Source organism: Hyla sarda, unplaced genomic scaffold, assembly GCF_029499605.1.
Source record: "Hyla sarda isolate aHylSar1 unplaced genomic scaffold, aHylSar1.hap1 scaffold_1037, whole genome shotgun sequence".
Lineage (NCBI taxonomy): Eukaryota > Metazoa > Chordata > Amphibia > Anura > Hylidae > Hyla > Hyla sarda.
This window is the reverse complement of record NW_026607656.1, coordinates 10888-26708: the sequence shown is the minus strand read 5'-3', so window position 1 is coordinate 26708 and position 15821 is coordinate 10888. Positions and strand designations below refer to the sequence as shown.

The 15821-nt window shown below is 48.1% G+C and overlaps 6 non-coding genes and 1 pseudogene across 6 annotated transcripts; all 7 read right to left on the bottom strand.

The window, feature by feature from the left end:
* Positions 1-1956: 1956 nt before the first annotated feature.
* LOC130299145 (U2 spliceosomal RNA) lies at positions 1957-2116 on the bottom strand (annotated as a pseudogene).
* A 2084-nt stretch (positions 2117-4200) lies between these two features.
* On the bottom strand, positions 4201-4391 carry LOC130299099 (U2 spliceosomal RNA). The gene has a single exon (XR_008850292.1). It is a non-coding gene; the product is annotated as a U2 spliceosomal RNA (small nuclear RNA).
* A 2091-nt stretch (positions 4392-6482) lies between these two features.
* Positions 6483-6673, bottom strand: LOC130299098 (U2 spliceosomal RNA). Its single transcript, XR_008850291.1, has one exon. It is a non-coding gene; the product is annotated as a U2 spliceosomal RNA (small nuclear RNA).
* Positions 6674-8769: 2096 nt separating this feature from the next.
* LOC130299097 (U2 spliceosomal RNA) lies at positions 8770-8960 on the bottom strand. The gene has a single exon (XR_008850290.1). It is a non-coding gene; the product is annotated as a U2 spliceosomal RNA (small nuclear RNA).
* Positions 8961-11073: 2113 nt separating this feature from the next.
* On the bottom strand, positions 11074-11264 carry LOC130299141 (U2 spliceosomal RNA). Its single transcript, XR_008850332.1, has one exon. It is a non-coding gene; the product is annotated as a U2 spliceosomal RNA (small nuclear RNA).
* Positions 11265-13347: 2083 nt separating this feature from the next.
* LOC130299130 (U2 spliceosomal RNA) lies at positions 13348-13538 on the bottom strand. Its single transcript, XR_008850323.1, has one exon. It is a non-coding gene; the product is annotated as a U2 spliceosomal RNA (small nuclear RNA).
* Positions 13539-15630: 2092 nt separating this feature from the next.
* Positions 15631-15821, bottom strand: LOC130299119 (U2 spliceosomal RNA). Its single transcript, XR_008850312.1, has one exon. It is a non-coding gene; the product is annotated as a U2 spliceosomal RNA (small nuclear RNA).

The window sequence follows — 15821 nt, the reverse complement described above, 5'->3', positions numbered from 1 at the left end:
AGCTTGGACTGGCTCTGCTTGGACCTGCTCCACTTGGGCCTGCTCCATCACCTCCTCTCCTTCTGAAGCCTCAAGGCTCTCGCAGACCTGCTCCATCTCCTCCTCCTCATCTGAAGCTTGAGGGGTCTCGCAGGTCTCGATTATCTTTCTTTTGTGGGACTCTTCTGATACGTTGTCCCTTCCTTTCCTCTTCCTCTGTATGGTACCTGGGGGAGGAAGCACAGGAAAGTCCTCCGAAGGGCGGGCACCAGCAGCTGGAGGGGGGTTAGGTGCTGCTGGGCCAGGAGAGAAAGGAGGCTGGGTGGGGCGGGGGGCAGGAGAGAGTGCCCGGGCAGGGGAGGACGGGGCAGGGGTGGGCCGGGCAGGGGAGGACGGGGCAGGGGTGGGCCGGGCAGGGGAGGACGGGGCAGGGGTGGGCCGGGGTGGGGTACGGGGGGCAGGGGTGGGCCGGGGTGGGGTACGGGGGGCAGGGGTGGGGCGGGATGGGGCAGGAGGGGCGGGGGTGGGACGGGATGGGGCAGGAGGGGCAGGGGTGGGACGGGATGGGGCAGGAGGGGCAGGGGTGGGACGGGATGGGGCAGGGGTGGGACGGGATGGGGCAGGGGTGGGACGGGATGGGGCAGGAGATGGGGCGGGAGGGGCAGGGGATGGGGCGGGAGGGGCAGGGGAGGGGCGGGACGGGGCAGGGGTGGTGGCTTTCGCCTTCTTACCCTCCTTGGTCGGCTTGGCCATCCGTGGTGTTGGCTCCGGAGCTGGGGCTGGCTTCGGTGCTCTCGCTGCCACAGATGCCCATGTTCTCTCCCTCTGGGGGCAGTCCTTGTAGCTGTGGGCTGCCAGTCCGCAGAGGTTGCAGGTCTTGCTCTTGGGGCAGTCCTTGGTCGTGTGACCTGTCACACGGCAATACCTGCAGGCATCCTCCGTACAGTCCTTGCCCTCGTGGCCCATCTTGCCACATCTCCTGCAGGTCTGCGGCATGTCCGGGTAGAAGATAAGTCCTGTGGAGTTGCCCAAGGAAAATGTCGTTGGCAGGTGCTGTAGTCCGTCTGGAGAAGCAGGGTTCTTGTTGAGTCTGACGACCACAGACCACTTGCAGGTCCAGTATCCGAGTGAGTTCAGGATGCGGGTGGGCTCCCTCACCACGGTGCAGAAGCGCTTCAGGAAGGTCGAGATGTCCGTGCCTGGGGTGTGTGGGTTCCGCATTGAGACCGTCACCCGCCTCTCCTCTCTTTGAATAAGGCAGTTGCCCACAAAGCGAGAGAAAGGGGATTCGGGACTCGCCGCTTTCACCACCTCCCAGTATCTTCTACAGGTCCCAATGGTGGCAAAGGTGATGTAGAAGATTCCCGAAAAGAAGGTTGCTATTCCCAGGGTGTCAGCCGTGGGGAAGCCTTGATCCGCCAGCATCTTCTTGCAGAACACGTCGTGGGACATGTCCGGCACCCTTCCGTCCACGGGCTTGAGCTTCAAGGCAACAGTCTGCCCCATCCAGGGCTCCAGGGTTGGAGCTTCCAGGTTAGGAATTCTGCCGCCCTTCTGCCTTGCCGTGGTGGAGGTTGAAGCTTGCTGTGGTTGGGGCTGGACCTCCAGGCCTTGCCCTGCAGCCTCCTGGGTGGACTTGCTGGTTGAGGCCATGGCTTCTTCCAGCAGGCTCTTTTCCGCTTCCTTGCTTGCTTGTGGAGAGAGGCTTCGCAAAGTCTTCTTTCCCGGGTGGGAGGAGCTATGCAGATCCGGTCCCGGTGGGAGGAGCTATGCAAATCCTTCTCCAGAGGCAGCGAGTTTCTTCGAAAAGATTCTGCGCCGCCTTCCTCTTCGCCGCTGTTCCGGAATTCACCGCCGATTCCCTTCTTCCAGGTTCTTCGTCGGCTTCTTCCGGAGCTGCAGTCTTCAAGATCTTCTCCTTCTTCAGATGTTCCGAGGCAGGCAGGAGACGATCTTCAGGTGGTATGCTCTAGAGAAATGCGGTTCTAATAAGAACGAAAAGTACTGCAATCGTACTACGCAAAATCTCTACCACAATGCTTGGAGTTCTTCAGACCGTAGTGATCATGGTATCTCCCCTGCCAGGTAAGTACAACAGATACTACACTTGATCTTAGCCAAAAGGCCGAGAAGCGATAACCGTGAAAGGGGCGGGCCCAACAAGGTCCCCTTCATGGGCACTATCACTGCTTGCTGTCAGGGAGGCTGCCAGACAATTTTCCATGCACACTCTGGGCTGGGGGGCAGTCAACCACCAGTACACACAGCAGAACCTAAACCCATACCATTATTGCTAAGCAGCAAGACAGGGGCCCATTGCACTCCCACGGGGCCTTTTTAAATGCAATCCATAACCCGGATTTGCCAGGAACCCTTCTTACTCCTCCTACTTGCATGTGACACTGGGCTTAGGATCTGCATAGGAAACACACACACAAGCACACACCTACCTTTGTTGCCTGCAGATGCCTCCTTGGCTGTCCCCAAACGGTATCAAACCAACACCCACGGGAAGCTGTAAGCATAGAGGACATGCCTGCACCCCATTGGACTTACCTGTGTGGGTTAAATCCGGGTTATTTGACAACCTATGGCGGTGATGGTTCTGCTCAGGCAGAGCAGTGCTGATGCTCCTCATAAAGCTGTCGCTGCTGTGAAGGTTCTAGGTGACATCACAAATCCCTATGGTTACATACACAACAAAGCTGGGTTGTTGTTGTTTACACTCTGCAAGGCCTGTGGAAGTGAGTGACATCATAGCACTGTAGTTCTGAGGGTTCAAGATGGATGCAACAATCTCCTGTTGCTTCTATGAAGGCCGTAATAGACGACATCACCAAACAGCTCCATAGTCACATACACAGCAAAGGAGAGATGTTGTTTACACCTAGTGATGTCAGTGGTATTGAGTGACATCACAGCACAGTGCTAAGGCTCCTGGGCCTGGACACAGCAGCGGCTGCAATATCTCAACGGAGAATACGTTTATATCTATGTGTGTGTGTGCGCATATATATATATATATATATATATATATATATATATTTCTCCGCCGAAATCACTTTTAAACCCATTTCCACCTTTTTTTCCCTTCTCTTCCTCTTACTTTTTTTTCACGTTTTTTTACGTTTTTCTCCTTTTCGCCTCTTTTCTGGGCGTATTATTCTTCTTTTTCTTCTTTTTTTTCGTCTAATGCATACCCCATCAGTGCAGCAATGCTTATTCAATACCGCCAGCAGATGGAGACACTGGGGGATAATTTTCTAAGGATTTATACTGATTTTTCCTGTCTGAATTTGTCGCACAGAAAGTTGCAGGCCAAATATGTGTGACATTTCTGCGACTTTAGCTTCTAGAGCATTTTTACAACATTATACATAGGTGCTGAATACATAAAAAGCGACTGTTCAGCGACAGACAAGTCGCATCGGCTGAAAGTAGGCCAGAATGTCAGTCCATGTTGGAGCAGGTTTAGATACAGTCTAAAGCATAGATCTCAAAGTCTGTGCACAGAATTTAGCAAGGGCCTCGCACCTTCTGATGCATCAGGTAGGTGCACAATAGCATAGCCTAACCCTCTGTACTTTGGTCTATATTGATGCGGGACATAGACAGCCAGCTGATGACCAATCCATTAGTGCAATGGATGGCTGGAAGCATTTGTCTTTGCCTTTGCAATACCACAGAAGCAATGCATGGTCAATGTACAGCAATGACACACCTGTGTGAACAGCCAGGAGACCCCCCCCCCCCCCCCCATGTTATGTTACATAGTTACATAGTTAGTACGGTCGAAAAAAGACATATGTCCATCAAGTTCAACCAGGGAATTAAGGGGTAGGGGTGTGGCGCGATATTGGGGAAGGGATGAGATTTTATATTTCTTCATAAGCATTAATCTTATTTTGTCAATTAGGAACATTCAGCACCCACCCGCTATCAAGGCAGCTGCCTATCATGTCATGCCCTACCTGCACAGGTGTGCTGGCTACTCAAATGATCCAATTAAGGAGGCCATTTAGTCAGCAGCAGCAGAAGTCCTGTGCCTGGACGCTCCAACAGGGGCCAGACACAAGCAGAAGCAGAAGCAGCAGAAGCAGCAGCAGCACCACCTTTTGTTTTTTGGCTGCAGCAGCAGCAAGGCCCACAGGGCTGGCTAGCTGGCTAGCCAGCAAGCAGGTAGCAATGAAAGTAGGAATCTTTCTTTTTAACCCTGTAAGGGGGTGGTGCACTGTACCCGAAGATACTGCCATATCGGGTCAATGCATAGGGCGACGGAAGCAAGCTTCGAAATCGGCCCCCGTTCTCAAAAATCCATTTAATATATGGTCCCCAGATAGGGGACGTATCAGATATTAAACTGATAAGAACAGATACTACACTTGATCTTAGCCAAAAGGCCGAGAAGCGATAACCGTGAAAGGGGCGGGCCCAACAAGGTCCCCTTCATGGGCACTATCACTGCTTGCTGTCAGGGAGGCTGCCAGACAATTTTCCATGCACACTCTGGGCTGGGGGGCAGTCAACCACCAGTACACACAGCAGAACCTAAACCCATACCATTATTGCTAAGCAGCAAGACAGGGGCCCATTGCACTCCCACGGGGCCTTTTTAAATGCAATCCATAACCCGGATTTGCCAGGAACCCTTCTTACTCCTCCTACTTGCATGTGACACTGGGCTTAGGATCTGCATAGGAAACACACACACAAGCACACACCTACCTTTGTTGCCTGCAGATGCCTCCTTGGCTGTCCCCAAACGGTATCAAACCAACACCCACGGGAAGCTGTAAGCATAGAGGACATGCCTGCACCCCATTGGACTTACCTGTGTGGGTTAAATCCGGGTTATTTGACAACCTATGGCGGTGATGGTTCTGCTCAGGCAGAGCAGTGCTGATGCTCCTCATAAAGCTGTCGCTGCTGTGAAGGTTCTAGGTGACATCACAAATCCCTATGGTTACATACACAACAAAGCTGGGTTGTTGTTGTTTACACTCTGCAAGGCCTGTGGAAGTGAGTGACATCATAGCACTGTAGTTCTGAGGGTTCAAGATGGATGCAACAATCTCCTGTTGCTTCTATGAAGGCCGTAATAGACGACATCACCAAACAGCTCCATAGTCACATACACAGCAAAGGAGAGATGTTGTTTACACCTAGTGATGTCAGTGGTATTGAGTGACATCACAGCACAGTGCTAAGGCTCCTGGGCCTGGACACAGCAGCGGCTGCAATATCTCAACGGAGAATACGTTTATATCTATGTGTGTGTGTGCGCATATATATATATATATATATATATATATATATATATATATATATTCTCCGCCGAAATCACTTTTAAACCCATTTCCACCTTTTTTTCCCTTCTCTTCCTCTTACTTTTTTTTCACGTTTTTTTACGTTTTTCTCCTTTTCGCCTCTTTTCTGGGCGTATTATTCTTCTTTTTCTTCTTTTTTTTCGTCTAATGCATACCCCATCAGTGCAGCAATGCTTATTCAATACCGCCAGCAGATGGAGACACTGGGGGATAATTTTCTAAGGATTTATACTGATTTTTCCTGTCTGAATTTGTCGCACAGAAAGTTGCAGGCCAAATATGTGTGACATTTCTGCGACTTTAGCTTCTAGAGCATTTTTACAACATTATACATAGGTGCTGAATACATAAAAAGCGACTGTTCAGCGACAGACAAGTCGCATCGGCTGAAAGTAGGCCAGAATGTCAGTCCATGTTGGAGCAGGTTTAGATACAGTCTAAAGCATAGATCTCAAAGTCTGTGCACAGAATTTAGCAAGGGCCTCGCACCTTCTGATGCATCAGGTAGGTGCACAATAGCATAGCCTAACCCTCTGTACTTTGGTCTATATTGATGCGGGACATAGACAGCCAGCTGATGACCAATCCATTAGTGCAATGGATGGCTGGAAGCATTTGTCTTTGCCTTTGCAATACCACAGAAGCAATGCATGGTCAATGTACAGCAATGACACACCTGTGTGAACAGCCAGGAGACCCCCCCCCCCCCCCCCATGTTATGTTACATAGTTACATAGTTAGTACGGTCGAAAAAAGACATATGTCCATCAAGTTCAACCAGGGAATTAAGGGGTAGGGGTGTGGCGCGATATTGGGGAAGGGATGAGATTTTATATTTCTTCATAAGCATTAATCTTATTTTGTCAATTAGGAACATTCAGCACCCACCCGCTATCAAGGCAGCTGCCTATCATGTCATGCCCTACCTGCACAGGTGTGCTGGCTACTCAAATGATCCAATTAAGGAGGCCATTTAGTCAGCAGCAGCAGAAGTCCTGTGCCTGGACGCTCCAACAGGGGCCAGACACAAGCAGAAGCAGAAGCAGCAGAAGCAGCAGCAGCACCACCTTTTGTTTTTTGGCTGCAGCAGCAGCAAGGCCCACAGGGCTGGCTAGCTGGCTAGCCAGCAAGCAGGTAGCAATGAAAGTAGGAATCTTTCTTTTTAACCCTGTAAGGGGGTGGTGCACTGTACCCGAAGATACTGCCATATCGGGTCAATGCATAGGGCGACGGAAGCAAGCTTCGAAATCGGCCCCCGTTCTCAAAAATCCATTTAATATATGGTCCCCAGATAGGGGACGTATCAGATATTAAACTGATAAGAACAGATACTACACTTGATCTTAGCCAAAAGGCCGAGAAGCGATAACCGTGAAAGGGGCGGGCCCAACAAGGTCCCCTTCATGGGCACTATCACTGCTTGCTGTCAGGGAGGCTGCCAGACAATTTTCCATGCACACTCTGGGCTGGGGGGCAGTCAACCACCAGTACACACAGCAGAACCTAAACCCATACCATTATTGCTAAGCAGCAAGACAGGGGCCCATTGCACTCCCACGGGGCCTTTTTAAATGCAATCCATAACCCGGATTTGCCAGGAACCCTTCTTACTCCTCCTACTTGCATGTGACACTGGGCTTAGGATCTGCATAGGAAACACACACACAAGCACACACCTACCTTTGTTGCCTGCAGATGCCTCCTTGGCTGTCCCCAAACGGTATCAAACCAACACCCACGGGAAGCTGTAAGCATAGAGGACATGCCTGCACCCCATTGGACTTACCTGTGTGGGTTAAATCCGGGTTATTTGACAACCTATGGCGGTGATGGTTCTGCTCAGGCAGAGCAGTGCTGATGCTCCTCATAAAGCTGTCGCTGCTGTGAAGGTTCTAGGTGACATCACAAATCCCTATGGTTACATACACAACAAAGCTGGGTTGTTGTTGTTTACACTCTGCAAGGCCTGTGGAAGTGAGTGACATCATAGCACTGTAGTTCTGAGGGTTCAAGATGGATGCAACAATCTCCTGTTGCTTCTATGAAGGCCGTAATAGACGACATCACCAAACAGCTCCATAGTCACATACACAGCAAAGGAGAGATGTTGTTTACACCTAGTGATGTCAGTGGTATTGAGTGACATCACAGCACAGTGCTAAGGCTCCTGGGCCTGGACACAGCAGCGACTGCAATATCTCAACGGAGAATACGTTTATATCTATGTGTGTGTGTGCGCATATATATATATATATATATATATATATATATATATATATATATATATTTCTCCGCCGAAATCACTTTTAAACCCATTTCCACCTTTTTTTCCCTTCTCTTCCTCTTACTTTTTTTTCACGTTTTTTTACGTTTTTCTCCTTTTCGCCTCTTTTCTGGGCGTATTATTCTTCTTTTTCTTCTTTTTTTTCGTCTAATGCATACCCCATCAGTGCAGCAATGCTTATTCAATACCGCCAGCAGATGGAGACACTGGGGGATAATTTTCTAAGGATTTATACTGATTTTTCCTGTCTGAATTTGTCGCACAGAAAGTTGCAGGCCAAATATGTGTGACATTTCTGCGACTTTAGCTTCTAGAGCATTTTTACAACATTATACATAGGTGCTGAATACATAAAAAGCGACTGTTCAGCGACAGACAAGTCGCATCGGCTGAAAGTAGGCCAGAATGTCAGTCCATGTTGGAGCAGGTTTAGATACAGTCTAAAGCATAAATCTCAAAGTCTGTGCACAGAATTTAGCAAGGGCCTCGCACCTTCTGATGCATCAGGTAGGTGCACAATAGCATAGCCTAACCCTCTGTACTTTGGTCTATATTGATGCGGGACATAGACAGCCAGCTGATGACCAATCCATTAGTGCAATGGATGGCTGGAAGCATTTGTCTTTGCCTTTGCAATACCACAGAAGCAATGCATGGTCAATGTACAGCAATGACACACCTGTGTGAACAGCCAGGAGACCCCCCCCCCCCCCCCCATGTTATGTTACATAGTTACATAGTTAGTACGGTCGAAAAAAGACATATGTCCATCAAGTTCAACCAGGGAATTAAGGGGTAGGGGTGTGGCGCGATATTGGGGAAGGGATGAGATTTTATATTTCTTCATAAGCATTAATCTTATTTTGTCAATTAGGAACATTCAGCACCCACCCGCTATCAAGGCAGCTGCCTATCATGTCATGCCCTACCTGCACAGGTGTGCTGGCTACTCAAATGATCCAATTAAGGAGGCCATTTAGTCAGCAGCAGCAGAAGTCCTGTGCCTGGACGCTCCAACAGGGGCCAGACACAAGCAGAAGCAGAAGCAGCAGAAGCAGCAGCAGCACCACCTTTTGTTTTTTGGCTGCAGCAGCAGCAAGGCCCACAGGGCTGGCTAGCTGGCTAGCCAGCAAGCAGGTAGCAATGAAAGTAGGAATCTTTCTTTTTAACCCTGTAAGGGGGTGGTGCACTGTACCCGAAGATACTGCCATATCGGGTCAATGCATAGGGCGACGGAAGCAAGCTTCGAAATCGGCCCCCGTTCTCAAAAATCCATTTAATATATGGTCCCCAGATAGGGGACGTATCAGATATTAAACTGATAAGAACAGATACTACACTTGATCTTAGCCAAAAGGCCGAGAAGCGATAACCGTGAAAGGGGCGGGCCCAACAAGGTCCCCTTCATGGGCACTATCACTGCTTGCTGTCAGGGAGGCTGCCAGACAATTTTCCATGCACACTCTGGGCTGGGGGGCAGTCAACCACCAGTACACACAGCAGAACCTAAACCCATACCATTATTGCTAAGCAGCAAGACAGGGGCCCATTGCACTCCCACGGGGCCTTTTTAAATGCAATCCATAACCCGGATTTGCCAGGAACCCTTCTTACTCCTCCTACTTGCATGTGACACTGGGCTTAGGATCTGCATAGGAAACACACACACAAGCACACACCTACCTTTGTTGCCTGCAGATGCCTCCTTGGCTGTCCCCAAACGGTATCAAACCAACACCCACGGGAAGCTGTAAGCATAGAGGACATGCCTGCACCCCATTGGACTTACCTGTGTGGGTTAAATCCGGGTTATTTGACAACCTATGGCGGTGATGGTTCTGCTCAGGCAGAGCAGTGCTGATGCTCCTCATAAAGCTGTCGCTGCTGTGAAGGTTCTAGGTGACATCACAAATCCCTATGGTTACATACACAACAAAGCTGGGTTGTTGTTGTTTACACTCTGCAAGGCCTGTGGAAGTGAGTGACATCATAGCACTGTAGTTCTGAGGGTTCAAGATGGATGCAACAATCTCCTGTTGCTTCTATGAAGGCCGTAATAGACGACATCACCAAACAGCTCCATAGTCACATACACAGCAAAGGAGAGATGTTGTTTACACCTAGTGATGTCAGTGGTATTGAGTGACATCACAGCACAGTGCTAAGGCTCCTGGGCCTGGACACAGCAGCGGCTGCAATATCTCAACGGAGAATACGTTTATATCTATGTGTGTGTGTGCGCATATATATATATATATATATATATATATATATATATATATATATATATATATATATATATATATATATTTCTCCGCCGAAATCACTTTTAAACCCATTTCCACCTTTTTTTCCCTTCTCTTCCTCTTACTTTTTTTTCACGTTTTTTACGTTTTTCTCCTTTTCGCCTCTTTTCTGGGCGTATCATTCTTCTTTTTCTTCTTTTTTTTCGTCTAATGCATACCCCATCAGTGCAGCAATGCTTATTCAATACCGCCAGCAGATGGAGACACTGGGGGATAATTTTCTAAGGATTTATACTGATTTTTCCTGTCTGAATTTGTCGCACAGAAAGTTGCAGGCCAAATATGTGTGACATTTCTGCGACTTTAGCTTCTAGAGCATTTTTACAACATTATACATAGGTGCTGAATACATAAAAAGCGACTGTTCAGCGACAGACAAGTCGCATCGGCTGAAAGTAGGCCAGAATGTCAGTCCATGTTGGAGCAGGTTTAGATACAGTCTAAAGCATAGATCTCAAAGTCTGTGCACAGAATTTAGCAAGGGCCTCGCACCTTCTGATGCATCAGGTAGGTGCACAATAGCATAGCCTAACCCTCTGTACTTTGGTCTATATTGATGCGGGACATAGACAGCCAGCTGATGACCAATCCATTAGTGCAATGGATGGCTGGAAGCATTTGTCTTTGCCTTTGCAATACCACAGAAGCAATGCATGGTCAATGTACAGCAATGACACACCTGTGTGAACAGCCAGGAGACCCCCCCCCCCCCCCATGTTATGTTACATAGTTACATAGTTAGTACGGTCGAAAAAAGACATATGTCCATCAAGTTCAACCAGGGAATTAAGGGGTAGGGGTGTGGCGCGATATTGGGGAAGGGATGAGATTTTATATTTCTTCATAAGCATTAATCTTATTTTGTCAATTAGGAACATTCAGCACCCACCCGCTATCAAGGCAGCTGCCTATCATGTCATGCCCTACCTGCACAGGTGTGCTGGCTACTCAAATGATCCAATTAAGGAGGCCATTTAGTCAGCAGCAGCAGAAGTCCTGTGCCTGGACGCTCCAACAGGGGCCAGACACAAGCAGAAGCAGAAGCAGCAGAAGCAGCAGCAGCACCACCTTTTGTTTTTTGGCTGCAGCAGCAGCAAGGCCCACAGGGCTGGCTAGCTGGCTAGCCAGCAAGCAGGTAGCAATGAAAGTAGGAATCTTTCTTTTTAACCCTGTAAGGGGGTGGTGCACTGTACCCGAAGATACTGCCATATCGGGTCAATGCATAGGGCGACGGAAGCAAGCTTCGAAATCGGCCCCCGTTCTCAAAAATCCATTTAATATATGGTCCCCAGATAGGGGACGTATCAGATATTAAACTGATAAGAACAGATACTACACTTGATCTTAGCCAAAAGGCCGAGAAGCGATAACCGTGAAAGGGGCGGGCCCAACAAGGTCCCCTTCATGGGCACTATCACTGCTTGCTGTCAGGGAGGCTGCCAGACAATTTTCCATGCACACTCTGGGCTGGGGGGCAGTCAACCACCAGTACACACAGCAGAACCTAAACCCATACCATTATTGCTAAGCAGCAAGACAGGGGCCCATTGCACTCCCACGGGGCCTTTTTAAATGCAATCCATAACCCGGATTTGCCAGGAACCCTTCTTACTCCTCCTACTTGCATGTGACACTGGGCTTAGGATCTGCATAGGAAACACACACACAAGCACACACCTACCTTTGTTGCCTGCAGATGCCTCCTTGGCTGTCCCCAAACGGTATCAAACCAACACCCACGGGAAGCTGTAAGCATAGAGGACATGCCTGCACCCCATTGGACTTACCTGTGTGGGTTAAATCCGGGTTATTTGACAACCTATGGCGGTGATGGTTCTGCTCAGGCAGAGCAGTGCTGATGCTCCTCATAAAGCTGTCGCTGCTGTGAAGGTTCTAGGTGACATCACAAATCCCTATGGTTACATACACAACAAAGCTGGGTTGTTGTTGTTTACACTCTGCAAGGCCTGTGGAAGTGAGTGACATCATAGCACTGTAGTTCTGAGGGTTCAAGATGGATGCAACAATCTCCTGTTGCTTCTATGAAGGCCGTAATAGACGACATCACCAAACAGCTCCATAGTCACATACACAGCAAAGGAGAGATGTTGTTTACACCTAGTGATGTCAGTGGTATTGAGTGACATCACAGCACAGTGCTAAGGCTCCTGGGCCTGGACACAGCAGCGGCTGCAATATCTCAACGGAGAATACGTTTATATCTATGTGTGTGTGTGCGCATATATATATATATATATATATATATATATATATATTTCTCCGCCGAAATCACTTTTAAACCCATTTCCACCTTTTTTTCCCTTCTCTTCCTCTTACTTTTTTTTCACGTTTTTTTACGTTTTTCTCCTTTTCGCCTCTTTTCTGGGCGTATTATTCTTCTTTTTCTTCTTTTTTTTCGTCTAATGCATACCCCATCAGTGCAGCAATGCTTATTCAATACCGCCAGCAGATGGAGACACTGGGGGATAATTTTCTAAGGATTTATACTGATTTTTCCTGTCTGAATTTGTCGCACAGAAAGTTGCAGGCCAAATATGTGTGACATTTCTGCGACTTTAGCTTCTAGAGCATTTTTACAACATTATACATAGGTGCTGAATACATAAAAAGCGACTGTTCAGCGACAGACAAGTCGCATCGGCTGAAAGTAGGCCAGAATGTCAGTCCATGTTGGAGCAGGTTTAGATACAGTCTAAAGCATAGATCTCAAAGTCTGTGCACAGAATTTAGCAAGGGCCTCGCACCTTCTGATGCATCAGGTAGGTGCACAATAGCATAGCCTAACCCTCTGTACTTTGGTCTATATTGATGCGGGACATAGACAGCCAGCTGATGACCAATCCATTAGTGCAATGGATGGCTGGAAGCATTTGTCTTTGCCTTTGCAATACCACAGAAGCAATGCATGGTCAATGTACAGCAATGACACACCTGTGTGAACAGCCAGGAGACCCCCCCCCCCCCCCCATGTTATGTTACATAGTTACATAGTTAGTACGGTCGAAAAAAGACATATGTCCATCAAGTTCAACCAGGGAATTAAGGGGTAGGGGTGTGGCGCGATATTGGGGAAGGGATGAGATTTTATATTTCTTCATAAGCATTAATCTTATTTTGTCAATTAGGAACATTCAGCACCCACCCGCTATCAAGGCAGCTGCCTATCATGTCATGCCCTACCTGCACAGGTGTGCTGGCTACTCAAATGATCCAATTAAGGAGGCCATTTAGTCAGCAGCAGCAGAAGTCCTGTGCCTGGACGCTCCAACAGGGGCCAGACACAAGCAGAAGCAGAAGCAGCAGAAGCAGCAGCAGCACCACCTTTTGTTTTTTGGCTGCAGCAGCAGCAAGGCCCACAGGGCTGGCTAGCTGGCTAGCCAGCAAGCAGGTAGCAATGAAAGTAGGAATCTTTCTTTTTAACCCTGTAAGGGGGTGGTGCACTGTACCCGAAGATACTGCCATATCGGGTCAATGCATAGGGCGACGGAAGCAAGCTTCGAAATCGGCCCCCGTTCTCAAAAATCCATTTAATATATGGTCCCCAGATAGGGGACGTATCAGATATTAAACTGATAAGAACAGATACTACACTTGATCTTAGCCAAAAGGCCGAGAAGCGATAACCGTGAAAGGGGCGGGCCCAACAAGGTCCCCTTCATGGGCACTATCACTGCTTGCTGTCAGGGAGGCTGCCAGACAATTTTCCATGCACACTCTGGGCTGGGGGGCAGTCAACCACCAGTACACACAGCAGAACCTAAACCCATACCATTATTGCTAAGCAGCAAGACAGGGGCCCATTGCACTCCCACGGGGCCTTTTTAAATGCAATCCATAACCCGGATTTGCCAGGAACCCTTCTTACTCCTCCTACTTGCATGTGACACTGGGCTTAGGATCTGCATAGGAAACACACACACAAGCACACACCTACCTTTGTTGCCTGCAGATGCCTCCTTGGCTGTCCCCAAACGGTATCAAACCAACACCCACGGGAAGCTGTAAGCATAGAGGACATGCCTGCACCCCATTGGACTTACCTGTGTGGGTTAAATCCGGGTTATTTGACAACCTATGGCGGTGATGGTTCTGCTCAGGCAGAGCAGTGCTGATGCTCCTCATAAAGCTGTCGCTGCTGTGAAGGTTCTAGGTGACATCACAAATCCCTATGGTTACATACACAACAAAGCTGGGTTGTTGTTGTTTACACTCTGCAAGGCCTGTGGAAGTGAGTGACATCATAGCACTGTAGTTCTGAGGGTTCAAGATGGATGCAACAATCTCCTGTTGCTTCTATGAAGGCCGTAATAGACGACATCACCAAACAGCTCCATAGTCACATACACAGCAAAGGAGAGATGTTGTTTACACCTAGTGATGTCAGTGGTATTGAGTGACATCACAGCACAGTGCTAAGGCTCCTGGGCCTGGACACAGCAGCGGCTGCAATATCTCAACGGAGAATACGTTTATATCTATGTGTGTGTGTGCGCATATATATATATATATATATATATATATATATATATATATATATTTCTCCGCCGAAATCACTTTTAAACCCATTTCCACCTTTTTTTCCCTTCTCTTCCTCTTACTTTTTTTTCACGTTTTTTTACGTTTTTCTCCTTTTCGCCTCTTTTCTGGGCGTATTATTCTTCTTTTTCTTCTTTTTTTTCGTCTAATGCATACCCCATCAGTGCAGCAATGCTTATTCAATACCGCCAGCAGATGGAGACACTGGGGGATAATTTTCTAAGGATTTATACTGATTTTTCCTGTCTGAATTTGTCGCACAGAAAGTTGCAGGCCAAATATGTGTGACATTTCTGCGACTTTAGCTTCTAGAGCATTTTTACAACATTATACATAGGTGCTGAATACATAAAAAGCGACTGTTCAGCGACAGACAAGTCGCATCGGCTGAAAGTAGGCCAGAATGTCAGTCCATGTTGGAGCAGGTTTAGATACAGTCTAAAGCATAGATCTCAAAGTCTGTGCACAGAATTTAGCAAGGGCCTCGCACCTTCTGATGCATCAGGTAGGTGCACAATAGCATAGCCTAACCCTCTGTACTTTGGTCTATATTGATGCGGGACATAGACAGCCAGCTGATGACCAATCCATTAGTGCAATGGATGGCTGGAAGCATTTGTCTTTGCCTTTGCAATACCACAGAAGCAATGCATGGTCAATGTACAGCAATGACACACCTGTGTGAACAGCCAGGAGACCCCCCCCCCCCCCCCCATGTTATGTTACATAGTTACATAGTTAGTACGGTCGAAAAAAGACATATGTCCATCAAGTTCAACCAGGGAATTAAGGGGTAGGGGTGTGGCGCGATATTGGGGAAGGGATGAGATTTTATATTTCTTCATAAGCATTAATCTTATTTTGTCAATTAGGAACATTCAGCACCCACCCGCTATCAAGGCAGCTGCCTATCATGTCATGCCCTACCTGCACAGGTGTGCTGGCTACTCAAATGATCCAATTAAGGAGGCCATTTAGTCAGCAGCAGCAGAAGTCCTGTGCCTGGACGCTCCAACAGGGGCCAGACACAAGCAGAAGCAGAAGCAGCAGAAGCAGCAGCAGCACCACCTTTTGTTTTTTGGCTGCAGCAGCAGCAAGGCCCACAGGGCTGGCTAGCTGGCTAGCCAGCAAGCAGGTAGCAATGAAAGTAGGAATCTTTCTTTTTAACCCTGTAAGGGGGTGGTGCACTGTACCCGAAGATACTGCCATATCGGGTCAATGCATAGGGCGACGGAAGCAAGCTTCGAAATCGGCCCCCGTTCTCAAAAATCCATTTAATATATGGTCCCCAGATAGGGGACGTATCAGATATTAAACTGATAAGAACAGATACTACACTTGATCTTAGCCAAAAGGCCGAGAAGCGAT